The following is a 14,964-nucleotide window of genomic DNA, read 5'->3' on the forward strand; positions in this document are numbered from 1 at the left end:
AGAGAGCCATCAATCAAACACTAATCTTAGGTGTTGCTGTGAGTGTTGGGTAGAAGAAGGGAGCCATAGGCAAGAATGAGGTCAGGAGGCCACCACTTTGGAATTAAATAGCATGATCATGTTTGGAGGTATAGGAAGAATAGTTAAGCTACACAGTGATTGACTAATTGCAATACTATGATGGGCCATCTAGACACATCATTGTTCTCAAGCAGGCAAAATGAACAAGAGGCTCTGCCTCCAGATAGAAGCAGAATAGAGTGTGGAGATTTGGTTGTAGGAGGAAAAGAAAAGATAATAAAAGTAGCTGGAAAAGTATAGGTGCACTAAAGGATGCACTAACTGGCAGATACCTTTTTAGCTCAGTCTGGACTTGGGTATCAATAACCATTGGCTAGAAATTAAGATTTCACACATAGCTAGAAATTAAGATGTATCTAATACCAACATAGTCTCAGACCCCAAACCTTAAAGTTAACACACAAATTGGCCCTATGTCTCTATATCCCTGGAAATTCTGTCAGGGCAAATATAAACCTTAAGGAGAAATACACCCTCAACTCAAGATGCACAAAATTCACATAGACAAAGCCCTACTAAAAATGATCCCCACATAATTAACAATTATAAAATATATGAGGAATCGACCACATTTGGGAATCAACAAACACAGCAACAGAATTAAATAGCAAAATTAAAATAGTTAGAAATTCTAAATTAGATACTACTAAATCATACATTTAAATTGATTAAAGACCTAAAATAAGTAACTAAAAACATTAAAAGACCAGGACTCTATGGAATACACTTCAGAATTCAACACAGAAAGAGATTTAAAAATACGGAAGAGAGTTTAAAAAACATAGAATATAAAATGAGAAAATCCATCACAGGATTTTCAGAAATATAGAAAATATGAGGGAGAAGTAAAATTTGAAGATCTAGTAGTTAAAGTTTTTCCAGAATGGATGAATGATGTGAATTCTTACATTCAGAAAGCATGGTGAGTGCTGAACAGAGTAAATAAATATAAATATACATCTAGATAAAGGGGAGACCATAAAAACAGCAAAGATTAAAAAATCAAATAGATGAAGAATGGATTTATATCAGATTTCTTAACAGAAGACACAGCTGACAAGTCAATATAATTTCACCACGCTGAGAGAAAATACCAGGTATTTCAGGATTCTATTTTCAAACAAATTTTTATTCAGTAATAAGGATGAAATAGACATTTCCACACACACAAAGAATCAAAGTCTTCACTATTATCAAATTCTCATTGAGAAATTTCTAACATATGTACTTCAGGAAGAAGAGCTCAAACTCAGAAGGCAGACATAACATGCAAGAGATAGTTTTATGCCAAGAAATGGTAAACATGTGCAAATCTTAAAAATACTTTGCAGTGTAAGAGTAAAAATCAGGATGGAACTAAAATGCTACATGACAATAACTTTTAAGGTAAAAGATAAGTCAAGGATTTTATACACAGGTACACACACATACATATATATTCATACACATATGCACATACAAGTATATGTATGTATGTATTTATATAGAAGATAAGACTTCCAAACTGGAATTGGTGGAGAATTGGGGAAAAAAATCAGTCAACTAAAAAAAGGCAGGAAAGGAAGTAGGGGGAGAAAAGGAAGAAAAGAAGGGAAAATGCACAGTAAAAAAAAAAAAAAAAAAGGCAACAAATAATATATAGAAATTAAAGCAAATATGGCGGGCAGCCCAGGTGGTGCAGCGGTTTAGCGCCGACTGCAGCCTGGGGCGTGATCCTGGAGACCCGGGATTGAGTCCCACATCGGGCTCCCTGCATGGAGCCTGCTTCTCCCTCTGCCTGTGTCTCTGCCTCTCTCTCTCTCTGTGTCTCTATGAATAAATAAATAAAATCTTAAAAAAAAATAAAGCAAATATGGCAACAGTCACACTGAATGTAAATGTATTACCTTCCCTCTTAAAAGACTGAGATTATCAGATTAGACAGAAAGACTAAATACAACATGTCTTGATTCCAGCAGATATACATATAATTTATAGACATGAACATTTAAATTAATGTGATGGAAAAGATATATCAAGTAAATATTAACCCAAAGAAGGTTGTTGTAGCTAGAGTAACAGCAAACAAAACTGGCCTTAAGACAAAAGGAATTTTTAGAGATGGATACAATATAATGATCAAATGAACAATTTGTCTACAAAATATGACAATTTTAAACTTGTATGTATTTAATAAAATAGCTATAAAATGTGAAAAGTGAAAATTTACAGTATTACAAAGACAAATTTGACAAAGCCATCTCATATTCATGCCTCTCTGAAACTGGTGGACCAAGCCTACACAAATCAATAAGGATGGGAACAGGGATTATTACAAACAGACTGGAGAGATCTTTTTAAGGTGAAATGTTCTAAAATTACTGTAGTGATGTTTGCACAATTTATAAATTTACTAAAAATCATTGAATTATGCAATTTTAAATCATTGAATTTTATAGCATTTAAATTATACCTCATTAAAGCTGTTAAAAACAAATCTATAGGGATATAGAAAATTTGGGAAACCTATCCAGTACACTGCATTTGCCAATTAAGATACAAAAATTCTACTCAAGTGCAAATGGAATGTTTAGAAAATTTTGCTTCACATGACACCACAAAGTAAATCTCGGCTAGTAAGAAAGAACTGACATCTGGTAGATCATATTTTTTTAATATAATTAATTAAAAGTAGAAGATTAAATAAGTGATTTTTAAAATTCATGTCTGAAATACTTCTAAATCATGGACTTAAGAAGAAATCACAATACAAATTAGAAAATACTTAGAACTGAACAAATAAAAGTACTGTCATTAATGTAAGATAAGCTAAGGTAGGTATTTATTTAAAGATTTCTTTACCCATTATATATAGAGAGAAATTAGGTGCACATGCAAGCAGGAGCGGAGGGGAGGGAGAGGAAGAATCCTCAAGCCGACTCCCCACAGGGCAGGGAGCCCAACTTGGGCTCAATCCCACGACCCTGAGATCATGACCCAGGCTGAAATCAAGAGTCAGTTGCCCAACCGGCTGAGCCACCCGGGGACCTTAAGGTAGGTATTTAAAAGGTCATTAGAGGGGATCCCTGGGTGGCTCAGCGGTTTGGCGCCATCCTGGAGACCCGGGATCGAATCCCACGTCGGGCTCCCGGTGCATGGAGCCTGCTTCTCCCTCTGCCTGTGTCTCTGCCTCTCTCTCTCTCTGTGACTATCATGAGTAAAAAAAAAAAAAAAAAAAAGTACATTAGAAGTCTTAACTACTGATACTAGGAATACATAAAAAGAGCTCATTACACATGCAGTGGTTTTTTAATCTTAAGAGAAAAATATGAATAACTAAATTTGAGAACTTACATGCAAGTTACATGGCCTTAACTTCAAAGGGCTAAAAATGTGTGTGGGGGGGAAGCGTGTGAATATTCAGAGGATTTTAAATGTTTCTGCCATGTCTGGAAAGGAGAAAAATAAATTGTCTTGGTCTGCAGATGATATGACTGTGTAGAAAACTTAAGAGAATTTATACACTATTAAGTAATATAGAATTTACTATTAGAACTAATATGTTGGTAAATTTACTTGGAATGTACAGAAACCAAGTTCATTGATACGCACCAATAATAAATGGTAAAGAAATGTAATTTTTAACTATTAAAGACATTTAAGACATTTTGTAATAAATGTCAGAAAGGTGAGAAAGATCTACATAAGAAAACTTTAAAACATCATTGAAAGACATAAAATAAGACCTGATTTAAAAATATATCTATATGCACATAAAATAAACATAAAATTACTTACATATACATAAAATATTCGTAGATGGGTATATCCACCATCAGAAACACATTCATTTCCCCCAGATCAATCTCTAAATTCCATGCAATTCCAATTAAAAATCACAATAGATTCTTCTTTTTTTCTTTTTTTCCTTCTCGATGTACATAGGTCTATCTCGTTAAGCTGATCCTAAACTCATGTGGAAGAGGAAAGATCCAGGAGAAACATTTTTTGAGTCAAAGAACAAGAAATATCAAGATTGCATCTGACTGCAAAGTACCACCAGCAACAACAAAATACCTACAGTGGCTTAAATTGAGTATCATTTGTATGACATAACAAAAGTATGTCTATCTATAAAGAGAAAAAATGAAAATATGCTAACCAAAGCATTTGAATCTGGATCTTTCTGCCAGTTATTTCTAAATCTAAATTAATAAATGGACACTGTGATTATACATCAGTCTCTATGAGCTTGACCTATGAATCCGCTCCTATGAAAGGATTCATTTTCCACACAGTGATAGAGCCAAGTTTCTGATCCTACAAGTTCAGATCATCATAAATTCATGAAACTAAATGCCATGTTATGAGACCACTTGATAGACAACAGTCTGACTTCAGGTAGTAGCTCTAAAAGATTACCACCTTGAAGCCTTCTATTCGAAACTAATTCTCTCTGTGCCAATTTCATGTTTATTCACTATCCTTCTGATTTGAAATTCAGCTTCTCATATTAATCTTTATAAAGCAAGATTATGTCTCCAACCTGCATGACACTCTCCAGTCAAAATTGCTTACAATGTGCTAGACACTGCTCTAAAGTAGGAAGGAGGGGTAGGTCGTTACACCCACTACAGAAAAAAAAAAATCTAAGTGATCATTGCCATTCCAGGGTATGACGTAGATTTCATGATAGCATATGAAATTGTGCTTTGCCTAGAGTGGCACCCAGTAAATATTTTGACTAATTGGTTGTCACAGCAAATAAAATAAAACCAACAGAGCAATCCATACTTTTTGGATATTAAAATTCCCCAGAAATGTTTCCTTACCATGTAACTCCCGTCATATGCCTAGTAGAGACAAGTGAAGTCAAGCCGATTTAATAGGTTAAATGGTTCAACATGGATAAATGAGATATGCGGCATGGGGCATGGTGATCCGAGGGCCTACTCAAGTAACACTACTCTTGTGACTAAATTGATCTTTTTCAGAAGAATTATCAGCACATCTTAACATGACACTGAGAAGTAATTAAATGTACTTTGGTCTGAAGTGGGGAGAAGGATGTGGGAGAGGGAATAAGTTTTTGTTTTCTTTCACAGTCAAAAAATCAAAGAGAACTATGGTTTAATGCTCCAGGACATTACCTAGCCAGGGGGGGCGGGAAGGGTTAGGGGTGCTCTTGTGGCTCTCCCAGAATATCTTTCTCCTCGTGTTGCTGCCAGACTTTCTTCCTTAAAGATACTACATAAATCACTACTGGAGAAATAATTTACAGCCACAGAGGAGGAAAGGGCGGGGCGGTGGGGGTTGTAGATTACAATGAGAAGTCCTGATTTTTCAGCAGACTCTATGAAGACGGAAGCAGGAGGCAGCTGGATAGGAATATGAAACATATTGTGCCCAAACAGACTTCCCATCTTCATGCTGTGGCTGGGATCCATCTGTTTATCATTGGATGCAACACAGGCTAGGGCAAAATGTGCCATTAATAGTTTTGGGAAGTTGGGAAGCAGAAGGGGAAATGGTAAGCCACAGAAAGGTTCACAGAATTGGCTGCCTTCTAACTAGCCACATTTAACAATGTGTTTACAGACAGCAGCAAAATTTGCAACCTGGTCTTCCCAATCAATCCCTGGTACAAGACTGTTTCTTACCAGGGAGAATCACAATCACCAGCAGAAGAGATGATATAGGATATGTTTTTGTGGAGAGACAGCCAAAAAGATGAAGAACTTAACTCTTGGCATATTTCTTCTTCCAGCTATCTCAATTTTGATGAAATACAAAAGAAGAGAGGAGATTTACATTTGCAAACAACAGGTAAGAGGAAACGATTGACACAATTCATTATATGATCTGCTTTTCAGGAAGATGTGGGCTTTCAACATTATCCCCAACGTTATCCCCATGTTTGAGCTATCTGTGTTTCACCATATGGATCATTCTCACAAGAGGTACACAATTACTCCACTCACATGTCAATTACTACATTTGATATAGCTGTTTAATCTGAACAATTCAACCCAAAACATTTATTCTCCTGAGTTTGTGATGGGCTTTAATTTTTCACTTGCATCATTTTTGAGAAGCATCATGCTGCTCAGGGAAAAATTCTCTGAGAAGAAAACTGTTAAGTGGAGATCACAAGGTGTAATGGAACTCTAGTCTAATATATTAATTGACCTGTTTTATCTTCTGATAGTTTCTGTTACATTTGACCCTGCCGCCTTCATGCAGTTAGCCTAGAATAATCCACCCCCTCAAAGGAGGATTGTTTTATCAGAACTCTGAGAATCAGAGTTGTCAAGGCTTAGATGCCAGGTATTCAACAAAAGGATCAGAGGAATATATGACCAATCCCTACCACGTAGGTTTGTTTACATAAGTATGTGAATCACACACAAAACTAAAATATTTCATCCATCTGATTCACCTGGAACCACGTGACTCTGTATGGAATTCTGAACTGTGGTCCACATTTGCCCAACGAATAACATTTATTTGGTGCTTGCTCTACTGTACAACTTGTAAGGAATAAAATGAGAAGTAGGCTACCTTACCTGTCCCCCAAGAGCTTAAAACTTCACAAAGTGAGTAAGAAATACATCCAGATAAGTCTGATAGAGGCATTATGTGAAATACCAGAGAGGCACCAATCAATCTAAAATGCCACAACCCAATGGCACCTGTGTCCTTCAGAGCATCAAAAGCTATTATTTTTTGTGGAGTTTCCTTGTACATTAATGGTTTGCCTGACTAGAACAAATATTAGCCTATCTTGGTACAATAGTTTTCCTAGCACATAGCAATAGCCTGGCTATTCAAAGCATATTTTGTGGAAGGAAGGAAGGAAGGAAGGAAGGAAGGAAGGAAGGAAGGAAGGAAGTCAGTTATGCCAAGGTCTATTTTTGTTCAGTGAAATATCAAATTTTATTTTTTAAGAATTTAGAAAAATAGCCTTGTGTGTTAGATTGGCTACTGCCAAGCTGGCACCACCAACAACCTCTTCCAAGCCTGAGAACTGCACTGGAATCCTCTTGCAGAGTTATGGAAGAGGACCTGGGATAGACGTGGAAAGTGAAGCTAATTTCCTGCTAATTTTCTGATTTTCTGGAGGTATTTGCACACATACACACAGACCAGGTTTGGACATCCACCCACGAGGCTGATAGAGTTAGTGAGGGCTTCTCGGAGATTCTCAAGAAGTGCAGAGGCTTGCAAACAAGCTTTTGAAAACTACTCCATGTGTTTCAGGCTGTGGGCATCAGTGTCATGTCTTCTGACCTTCGGGGCAGCCTCTCTGACCTTCAGTGGCAGCACTGGTGAACCCCTCCGCCCCTCCTTCCAGCTCTTCCAAAAGTTGTACAAGTTCCTAATTATCAATTAAACTCTTTATATCTGGAACACAAAGAATGGTTTCTATTTCCTTGCCCAAACCTGACTTGTCCATTCAGAAGTTTATCCGGCCCTCACATATGACCACACTCACATGAACAGTGTCTGTATCTGGATTATTCCATTTCAGTAATTTCAGATTAGCTTTCTCTTTGGACAAAAAGAAACCAGTCCACAGAGAGAAAAGACTTTATTTGCACATAAGACAAATGATATTCAGTCAGTTATTCTTTAGGATATCAACCTAACTCTGCTTGTAGAGTAGACATTCAGTTCTTCTGAATAACCATTTTAATTTCGTGATGATAGTTTTGTTGGGTGTCTCCAATAATTTAAAATAAATCTATACCTCTCAGCAGGTATGTTTTCATTCCCATTTATAGCTGGAAAAGCTGAAACCTATAAGAGTCAATAGTAGCTCTGATACATCACATTTCTTACTTTGGAATAATATTAAAAACCCAATATCATTTGAAATAGAAGGTTTCAAAAATAATGGTAATTTTTTTGTAGCCAACCTCATGAATAAGAGGCCGCGCCGTGAAACTTAATTTTAAACTTAAGAATATAAGCCACACATATTCAACTGATTCATTTTAACTCTTGGGAACACTTTATTGTATTTTCCTAAAGATTTTTACTCAGATTTTCCACTTCCAGAATTTCCCAGTGCAGTTTGGTCCCAATGCCTACCAAATCCACTAAGATTGCTCACAGATAATACCAACAGTGCAGCAATAGCAACAATTAAAAAAAAAAAAAAAAGAGAGAGAGAGATAGCCCCAAGTTGAGAACCCTTCATGGAATTATGGGACAGGCTTCTCCAGTCAATGTCGAGAATGCCAGGACACTATAAACACAGAGCGATGCAACACTGAGACAGCCTGGAGTTCACATTGGCCTCTTCCCTGTGGGAACAGCTGTACTGAGCACAGACGGCTCATGTCTTCCTCACTTCTCACTTTTGGGTTCAGGCTGCATTAGTGTCATACTGTTCTTGGTTTCCCAGTACATGGTTCAGAGTACCCCACCGAGCATTCTCGTGACAGCCAAATCTCCACCACTACCGTGTCATACCTGTGTGCATTTTCTTTCTTCTATTTTCATGATCTTAAAGCAAAGCCCACCCTGGCACCAACAGGTATTATGGAGAAGGGAAAGGGATCTAACATTTAATGAGAGACATAGGTTAAACTGAGTGTGCTATAGTTTGAAGGGCTTCAAAGAGGTCACATTAAATGACCTGGTTCTAAATGAGAAGATTCTGGGTGATATGAGTCTTGGATTCCTCTTCTGCAGTAATGAATGCCATCTTCCTTGGTAGCAGGCAGTATTCACTGAAATAATGTGCACGAAGCACTAAGTTCAGTGACTAGCACACGGTAACTACAACAATAGTAGAAACTAGCCTGATTATGCAAAAATGCTTTTGGGGTGAAAAGACTTGCTGTGCCACTTACTAGCTGCATGACTTGGGCCAAAGCCTTTCACCTCCCTGAGCCTGATGGCCTCACGTGTCAGATGAATCAATACCATCTGTGCTCTTAACTCAAGGGCTTCCATGAAAGGCAAGTAGGAATGTCTCCATAAAGGTAAACCATACATTGTCAATCTTTTTTTTTTTTTTTAAGATTTTATTTATTTATTCATGAGAGAGAGAGAGAGGCAGAGACATAGGTAGATGGAAAAGCAGGCTCCCCGCAAGGAGCCCAATATGGCACTCAATCCCAGGACCCTAGGATCAGGACCTGAGCCAAAGGCAGGCGCTCAAGTCCCTGAGCCACCCAGGCATCCCCATTGTCAACCTTTAAACGAGGTGTGTGTCACTCCCTCACCCACCAAGTTTGCTTTGATGAATTGGCAATCTTATGAGGCCACAAAAGAAGTACTAGACAGCACTGGAGTAGAATAATGATTATCAGAGAACTTATACTCAGTCATAACACCTTAAACCAATTTGTATAGAAAACCTCTAAATAAAAATACATCAAAGCATAACCTATCAGCATTTCTTTCAAAAAAAAGTGGTCAGGAAACAAAAGCTATAACAAATATAAGAAGTTCCACATGCTTTATTGAACTCCTTTGCTGGAGGCAGGAAGTACGTGAATACAAATTCCCCAGATTCCAGAGAGGTAGTGTCCCCAGCTATGCACACATCATAATATCCCCCCAAAACTCCATTAGCTAAACTCCTACCTTGCAATTCTAGAATCACATAGTATTCCCTATGCTTTAAAAGTATATGCATTTTACACACATATTCAATTTAAGAACGCATTGTAGAAATTGTTCAAACATAAGCTGTTGCTTCTTTTTTTTTTTTTTAACAGTTAAATAGAATTACAAGAGGAAGAAGGAATGTCATTATGAAATCTGTGTGTATGGGAGGGCCAGAGAAGGACCGAGGGCAAACAGTAAGCTGTGCTATCAGGAGGAATTTAAACAGGTAGTCAGGTTTCTGAGTATGCAAAGGAAAGAAGTTTCAATTGGACTACGTTCAACAGGACATGAGCCCGGAAGGACTGCTTTAGTCTTATGATATAAAAAGAAGTTATATAAGTTGAACAAATGCTCCTCTCTTTCAGGAATGTCTTACACAAGTTGCACAAACTGTCAGAAGCCTTGGGGAAATAGCTGGTGGCAAAAATGTTTGTCCAATGCTCAGCTGATAGGCATGCATTGCAAAACTCTCCCTGGTATTTATTACCCTCGCCCTGCCCCCCTGCACACACACACATCCACACAGCAGTGACTGCACATCAAAGTGGAGTCCTTACTACCCTTTTGCCCTTCTGAGTTCCTGCCAGCAGATCAGGTCTGGTTCAGGGAGGTGTGCCTCTGAGAGCGTCTTCCTCCCTGTGCCATCCCTGTTCTGGATATAAATGGAGGCCTCCATGTCTACAACTGTTTATCTCATAAAAGACACATTGTTCAAAGCCACACTAGGAAAAGCATTATAGATTGTACCTTGGGCATATCTTCTCAGCAGAAAAATGGCTTCAATGACCTAATTATTCCTACCCTTAATTCTATGATCTTTTAGAATTTTTAAAATATTTTATTTTTATTTATTCATGAGACACAGAGAGAGAGAGAGGCAGAGAGAGAAGCAGGCTGTGGGACTCGATCCCAGGAACCCCAGGATCACAACCTGAGCCAAAAGCAGATGCTCAACCACTGAACCACTCAAGTACCCCTTTTTAGAATTTTTCAAGAGAAAAAATTCTAGTTGAGCTGAAGAGATGGAAGGAGTGAGACGCACAGAGAGAGAGGCAGAGACAGAGGCAGAGGGAGAAGCAGCTGTGGGACTCGATCCCAGGAACCCCAGGATCACAACCTGAGCCAAAAGCAGATGTTCAACCACTGAACCACTCAAGTGCCCCCTTTTTAGAATTTTTCAAGAGAAAAAATTCTAGTTGGGCTGAAGAGATGGAAGGAGTGAGAGGAAAAAAGAGCAAAAATCATCTCAAATCACTTGACCCTGTATATTTAGTATCCCCACCCCAAGAACTGAATCTTCATTGGCTAAACATTACTAGTGCTTATGCTTCAAGTGAAATTTTGAATTTTCCTTTCCAGCTTGAGTTAGGGTGATAAGGCAAACATATTCAGACTTCTCATGTTATAAAAGTAAAAAAGTACCACTTTCCCCCCCCCCAAGTGTTGTCCAGGATCTATTTGCAAAACTGTTACTTAAAGATTGTGTTAATTAGATTAATGGAACACACATCTCCACCACAGTATAGTAAAGGAGGACTTACTAATAGACCTAATTCTTACCTCCTCCTTCGAAGAGGCTGCTGTTTCTGTCTTGTGTGTCATGGGGAAACGGACCACATAAAGAGAATAACAGCAGTGCTAAGCAACCTGAACCGAGCGCGCACTCTGTGCCAGGTGCCACACCCAGCGCCCTGCATCTATGAGGTTGCATGATGCTCACAGCCACCCGCGGAGGCCCGAGCTGTAGCTCGTCCTGTACTTCCTTCCTCTGCACGTCCCACAGCTGGGGGGTGACACCCGGTCCTTCCCCCTGCACTGTTCTCTCCTCGGCTGGCATCTGTGGCCATTGTTCACGGGGACTTCCGCCACCACTTCTTGGCGTCACAGGATGTGGTGCCTCTGCTCTTTAAGCAAGGGCTCCACAGCCACAAGGTTTCTATGCTTTTCTATTTTTAGAAATTAACACAGATGTGCCTTTGGGCATTGTTTTTCAGGGAATTTGTACCTCTTTTCTTTGCCTGGGCTCTTCTCATAAAGTGTTGTCATTCCATTTCCAGTCACATCTAGTGCGGCTTGATAAATGGATTTTTGAACCAGTGGCTAACTGTGCTCTGGGGTGGCACTTCCTAAGGGTAGGGGGAGTGTGTGTGTTCGCTCTCCAAATGAAGCTGTGACAGAAGCTACTAGATTATAAAAACATGGGCTTTGGAAACCAGCAGACCTGGGTTAGAATCCTGGCTTTATCGATAGCTCCTGCAGGCCCTTTGAAAGATTCCTTAATTTCTATAAGCTTCGGCTTCCTTTTTGGTAAAATGGGAATAATGATAATACCTACCTCAAATAGATGTTGTAAAAATTAAACATCATTTTGCATAATATAGTTATTGGCACTTGAGAAATACTAGCTACTATAATCATTTTTTCAAACTCTCACTGTACGAACATCGTTGCTATCATTCATTTAATAATATTCTGTAATATGATCTAGCCATTCTATACTTAAGCGGATTCCCTGGGAAACCTGCACTTATTTGTACAAAGAGACCTTTAAAGGAATGTCTTTGAAGCATTATCTATACCAGTTGTTAGAGGATGACTTGTGCCCCCCCAAATTCATATATTGAAGTCCTAATTCCCAGTACCTCAGAATGCGACTGTATTTGGATACAGGGTCTTCAGAGAGGTAATTAAGTTAAAATGAGGTCATTAGTGTGATCCCTAATCCTCTGTGACTAGTGTCCTTATAAGAAAAGGAGACTAGGAGCCCGACATAGGAAGACACAGCCATGGAGGAATTATCCAAGGAGGAAAAGATGGCCATCTATAAACCCATCTATGGAAGCTTCAGAAGAGACCAGCCCTGCCAACATCTTCATCTTGGACTTCCAACCTCTACAATTGTGAGAAAACAAATTTCTATTGTTTAAGCCACCTGGTCTGTAGTACTTCGTTTGGCAGCCTTAGCAAACTAACACAGCTGTCACTTTTATTAGAAATCTAGTATGTGGGCAGCCCCAGTGGCTCAGCGGTTTAGCACCGCCTTCGGCCCAGGGCGGCCCAGGGTGTAATCCTGGAGCCCAGGGATTGAGTCCCACATCAGGCTCCCTGCAGGGAGCCTGCTTCTCCCTCTGCCTGTGTCTCTGCCTCTCTCTCTGTGTGCCTCTCATGAATGAATAGATAAAATCTTAAAAAAAAAAAAAAAGAAAGAAAGAAATCTGGTATGCATTAATTGGATTAATCATTATCCTTGGTCCATGACACATTGTTATCATTGGGCTATGAATGTTAGGCTTACATTTATTTATTTATTTATCGAAATAAACATCTGTTGATCCCATCTCCCAACACAAAAATAAGACTAGAAATAACTTGCTTTTAATCAAACATTCCACCAGCCTTATCTTTGTCTCCTAAATGCCCATCAATTTGAAGGTAAATAAATTATAATATGTTCATAGAGTGGAATACTATACATCAGTGAAAGTGACTGAATTAAAGCTATAATTATTTTTTAAAGCTATAATTATTAATATGGATAAATATCAAACATATACTACCCCTGGGGAAAGAGGGAAGGTAGGGACAGGATTGGGGTGGATACAGAAAGGGTTTCAATTGTATTTGTAATGTTTAATGTCTTAAGCAGAATGCCAGAATGCAAATAAATACTATATTATCTATGTTATTTATATGCCTAACTATGTCATAAAAACAAGTTTTATAAAATAATTTTAAATTATCATCTTTAGTGTCATTCTCAGTTATTAAAGACAGGGAAGCAAGAGGCGCTATGGCCTGGGAGGGATCCTTACTGTTCACTGTCATCCCCACCATGTCCCCCTTCTAAACAATTAGGAGGATTCTGTAGTTCTGTGATGTCCCTGACCTTGAACCTCACTGAAATCTTCCTCATATATCCGCAGACAGGCTATTCTAGCAGTCATATTTCAAATCCTTCTAGTTGGTCAGTAGTTTACCATTTGCCACCAAGGGTGACTATAGGTAATTATATGAACCTCAAGGTTCTATGGAACCACCATGACAGACATGTGGAAGTAAATAAAGTGGAAACTCTCCTTGCTGTTAACTCATTGTAAATCAGGTCAACAACAACAACAACAAAATTCTGCCTAATTGAAAGCTTTGATGATATACTAAAAATGCTAATTTCAGCATTTCAGATCAAGCTTAAAAAGATCCAACTGAGATTTTATTCTTTTAAAAAACTGCATTGTATGGCAGTAAGAGCTCAGACATACCTGAGGTTGAATCCAGTCTGATGTAGATACACTGTTTGATTTTGACGAATTACCTAACCTGTATAACTCTTGATGTCCTGTCCTTTTTTTTTTTTTTTTAAGATTTTATTTATTTATTTATTTATTTATTTAGTTAGTTAGTTAGTTAGTTATTCATGAGAGACACACACACACAAAGAGGCACAGACACAGGCAGAGGGAGAAGCCGGTTCCATGCAGGGAGCCTGACATGGTACTGAATCTCGGGTCTCCAAGATCAGGCCCTGAGCTGAAGGCGGCGCTAAACTGCCGAGCCACCCGGGCTGCCCTGTCCTTTCCTTAATACAGGAACGATGATCACTACTCGATGATCACTACTCGGCAAAGGTTTTGTAAAACTGTACAAGGTAATACATGTAAAGCACTTTTCACAGTGCTGCCACATGGCATGTTTCCAGCATATATAAATCCATCCCTTCCGTCCTCTGACAGTTAAATTATCCAAGATAAACAAGAAATTTTTAAAAAACCCATTGTTGTTACTACAACTATTTTTGGGATCCTCTTAAAGTCTTCAATATTCCAGCAAAGGTAGAAAATAAATGAGAAGGCATAAGAAGGGAAAGAAGTTCATGACAAACATGATTTTTCTTTTTGCTGCAGGGTCCTACCAGTAAATTTACAGGGTTGAAGCAGATTCGAGGAAGAAAGACACATTTAAAAAATGGTATAATGCTAAATAATGAGAAAAAAAGATCACAATAAAGATATTTGATAAAAGAGGTGGCTAATGTGGTTTTAGTAATATCTTTACAGTTTCTTTTAAGGAGGAGAATTTTGAAAAATGTTTACAATATTGCAAATCAGAATGAGACACAGATTTAAATTAAATCAGGGAGACTTCAGTTAAAACTTTTCAGATTTCCATAGTTAAAAAACACAAGGAATAGTTCTGGAATTTCCATCCCTGGAGATCCTCAAATGGATTATTTTTTGGCCTGGATATTTTGGAGTATTCCTTGCTAAACCAACAAATCCTTTT

At 38.3% G+C, this 14,964-nt stretch overlaps 2 long non-coding RNA genes across 2 annotated transcripts; one reads left to right on the forward strand and one right to left on the reverse strand.

Moving 5' to 3' along the window:
• Positions 1-1,224: 1,224 nt before the first annotated feature.
• LOC144291540 (uncharacterized) lies at positions 1,225-11,470 on the reverse strand. Its single transcript, XR_013358869.1, has 3 exons — positions 11,245-11,470; positions 3,859-4,026; positions 1,225-3,268 (listed from the first exon to the last, which is right to left on the reverse strand). It is a non-coding gene; the product is annotated as an uncharacterized LOC144291540 (long non-coding RNA).
• On the forward strand, positions 11,416-14,682 carry LOC144291539 (uncharacterized). Its single transcript, XR_013358868.1, has 3 exons — positions 11,416-11,616; positions 12,421-12,584; positions 14,586-14,682. It is a non-coding gene; the product is annotated as an uncharacterized LOC144291539 (long non-coding RNA).
• Positions 14,683-14,964: the final 282 nt, after the last annotated feature.

This window comes from Canis aureus, chromosome 20 (assembly GCF_053574225.1).
Source record: "Canis aureus isolate CA01 chromosome 20, VMU_Caureus_v.1.0, whole genome shotgun sequence".
Taxonomy (NCBI): Eukaryota; Metazoa; Chordata; class Mammalia; order Carnivora; family Canidae; genus Canis; species Canis aureus.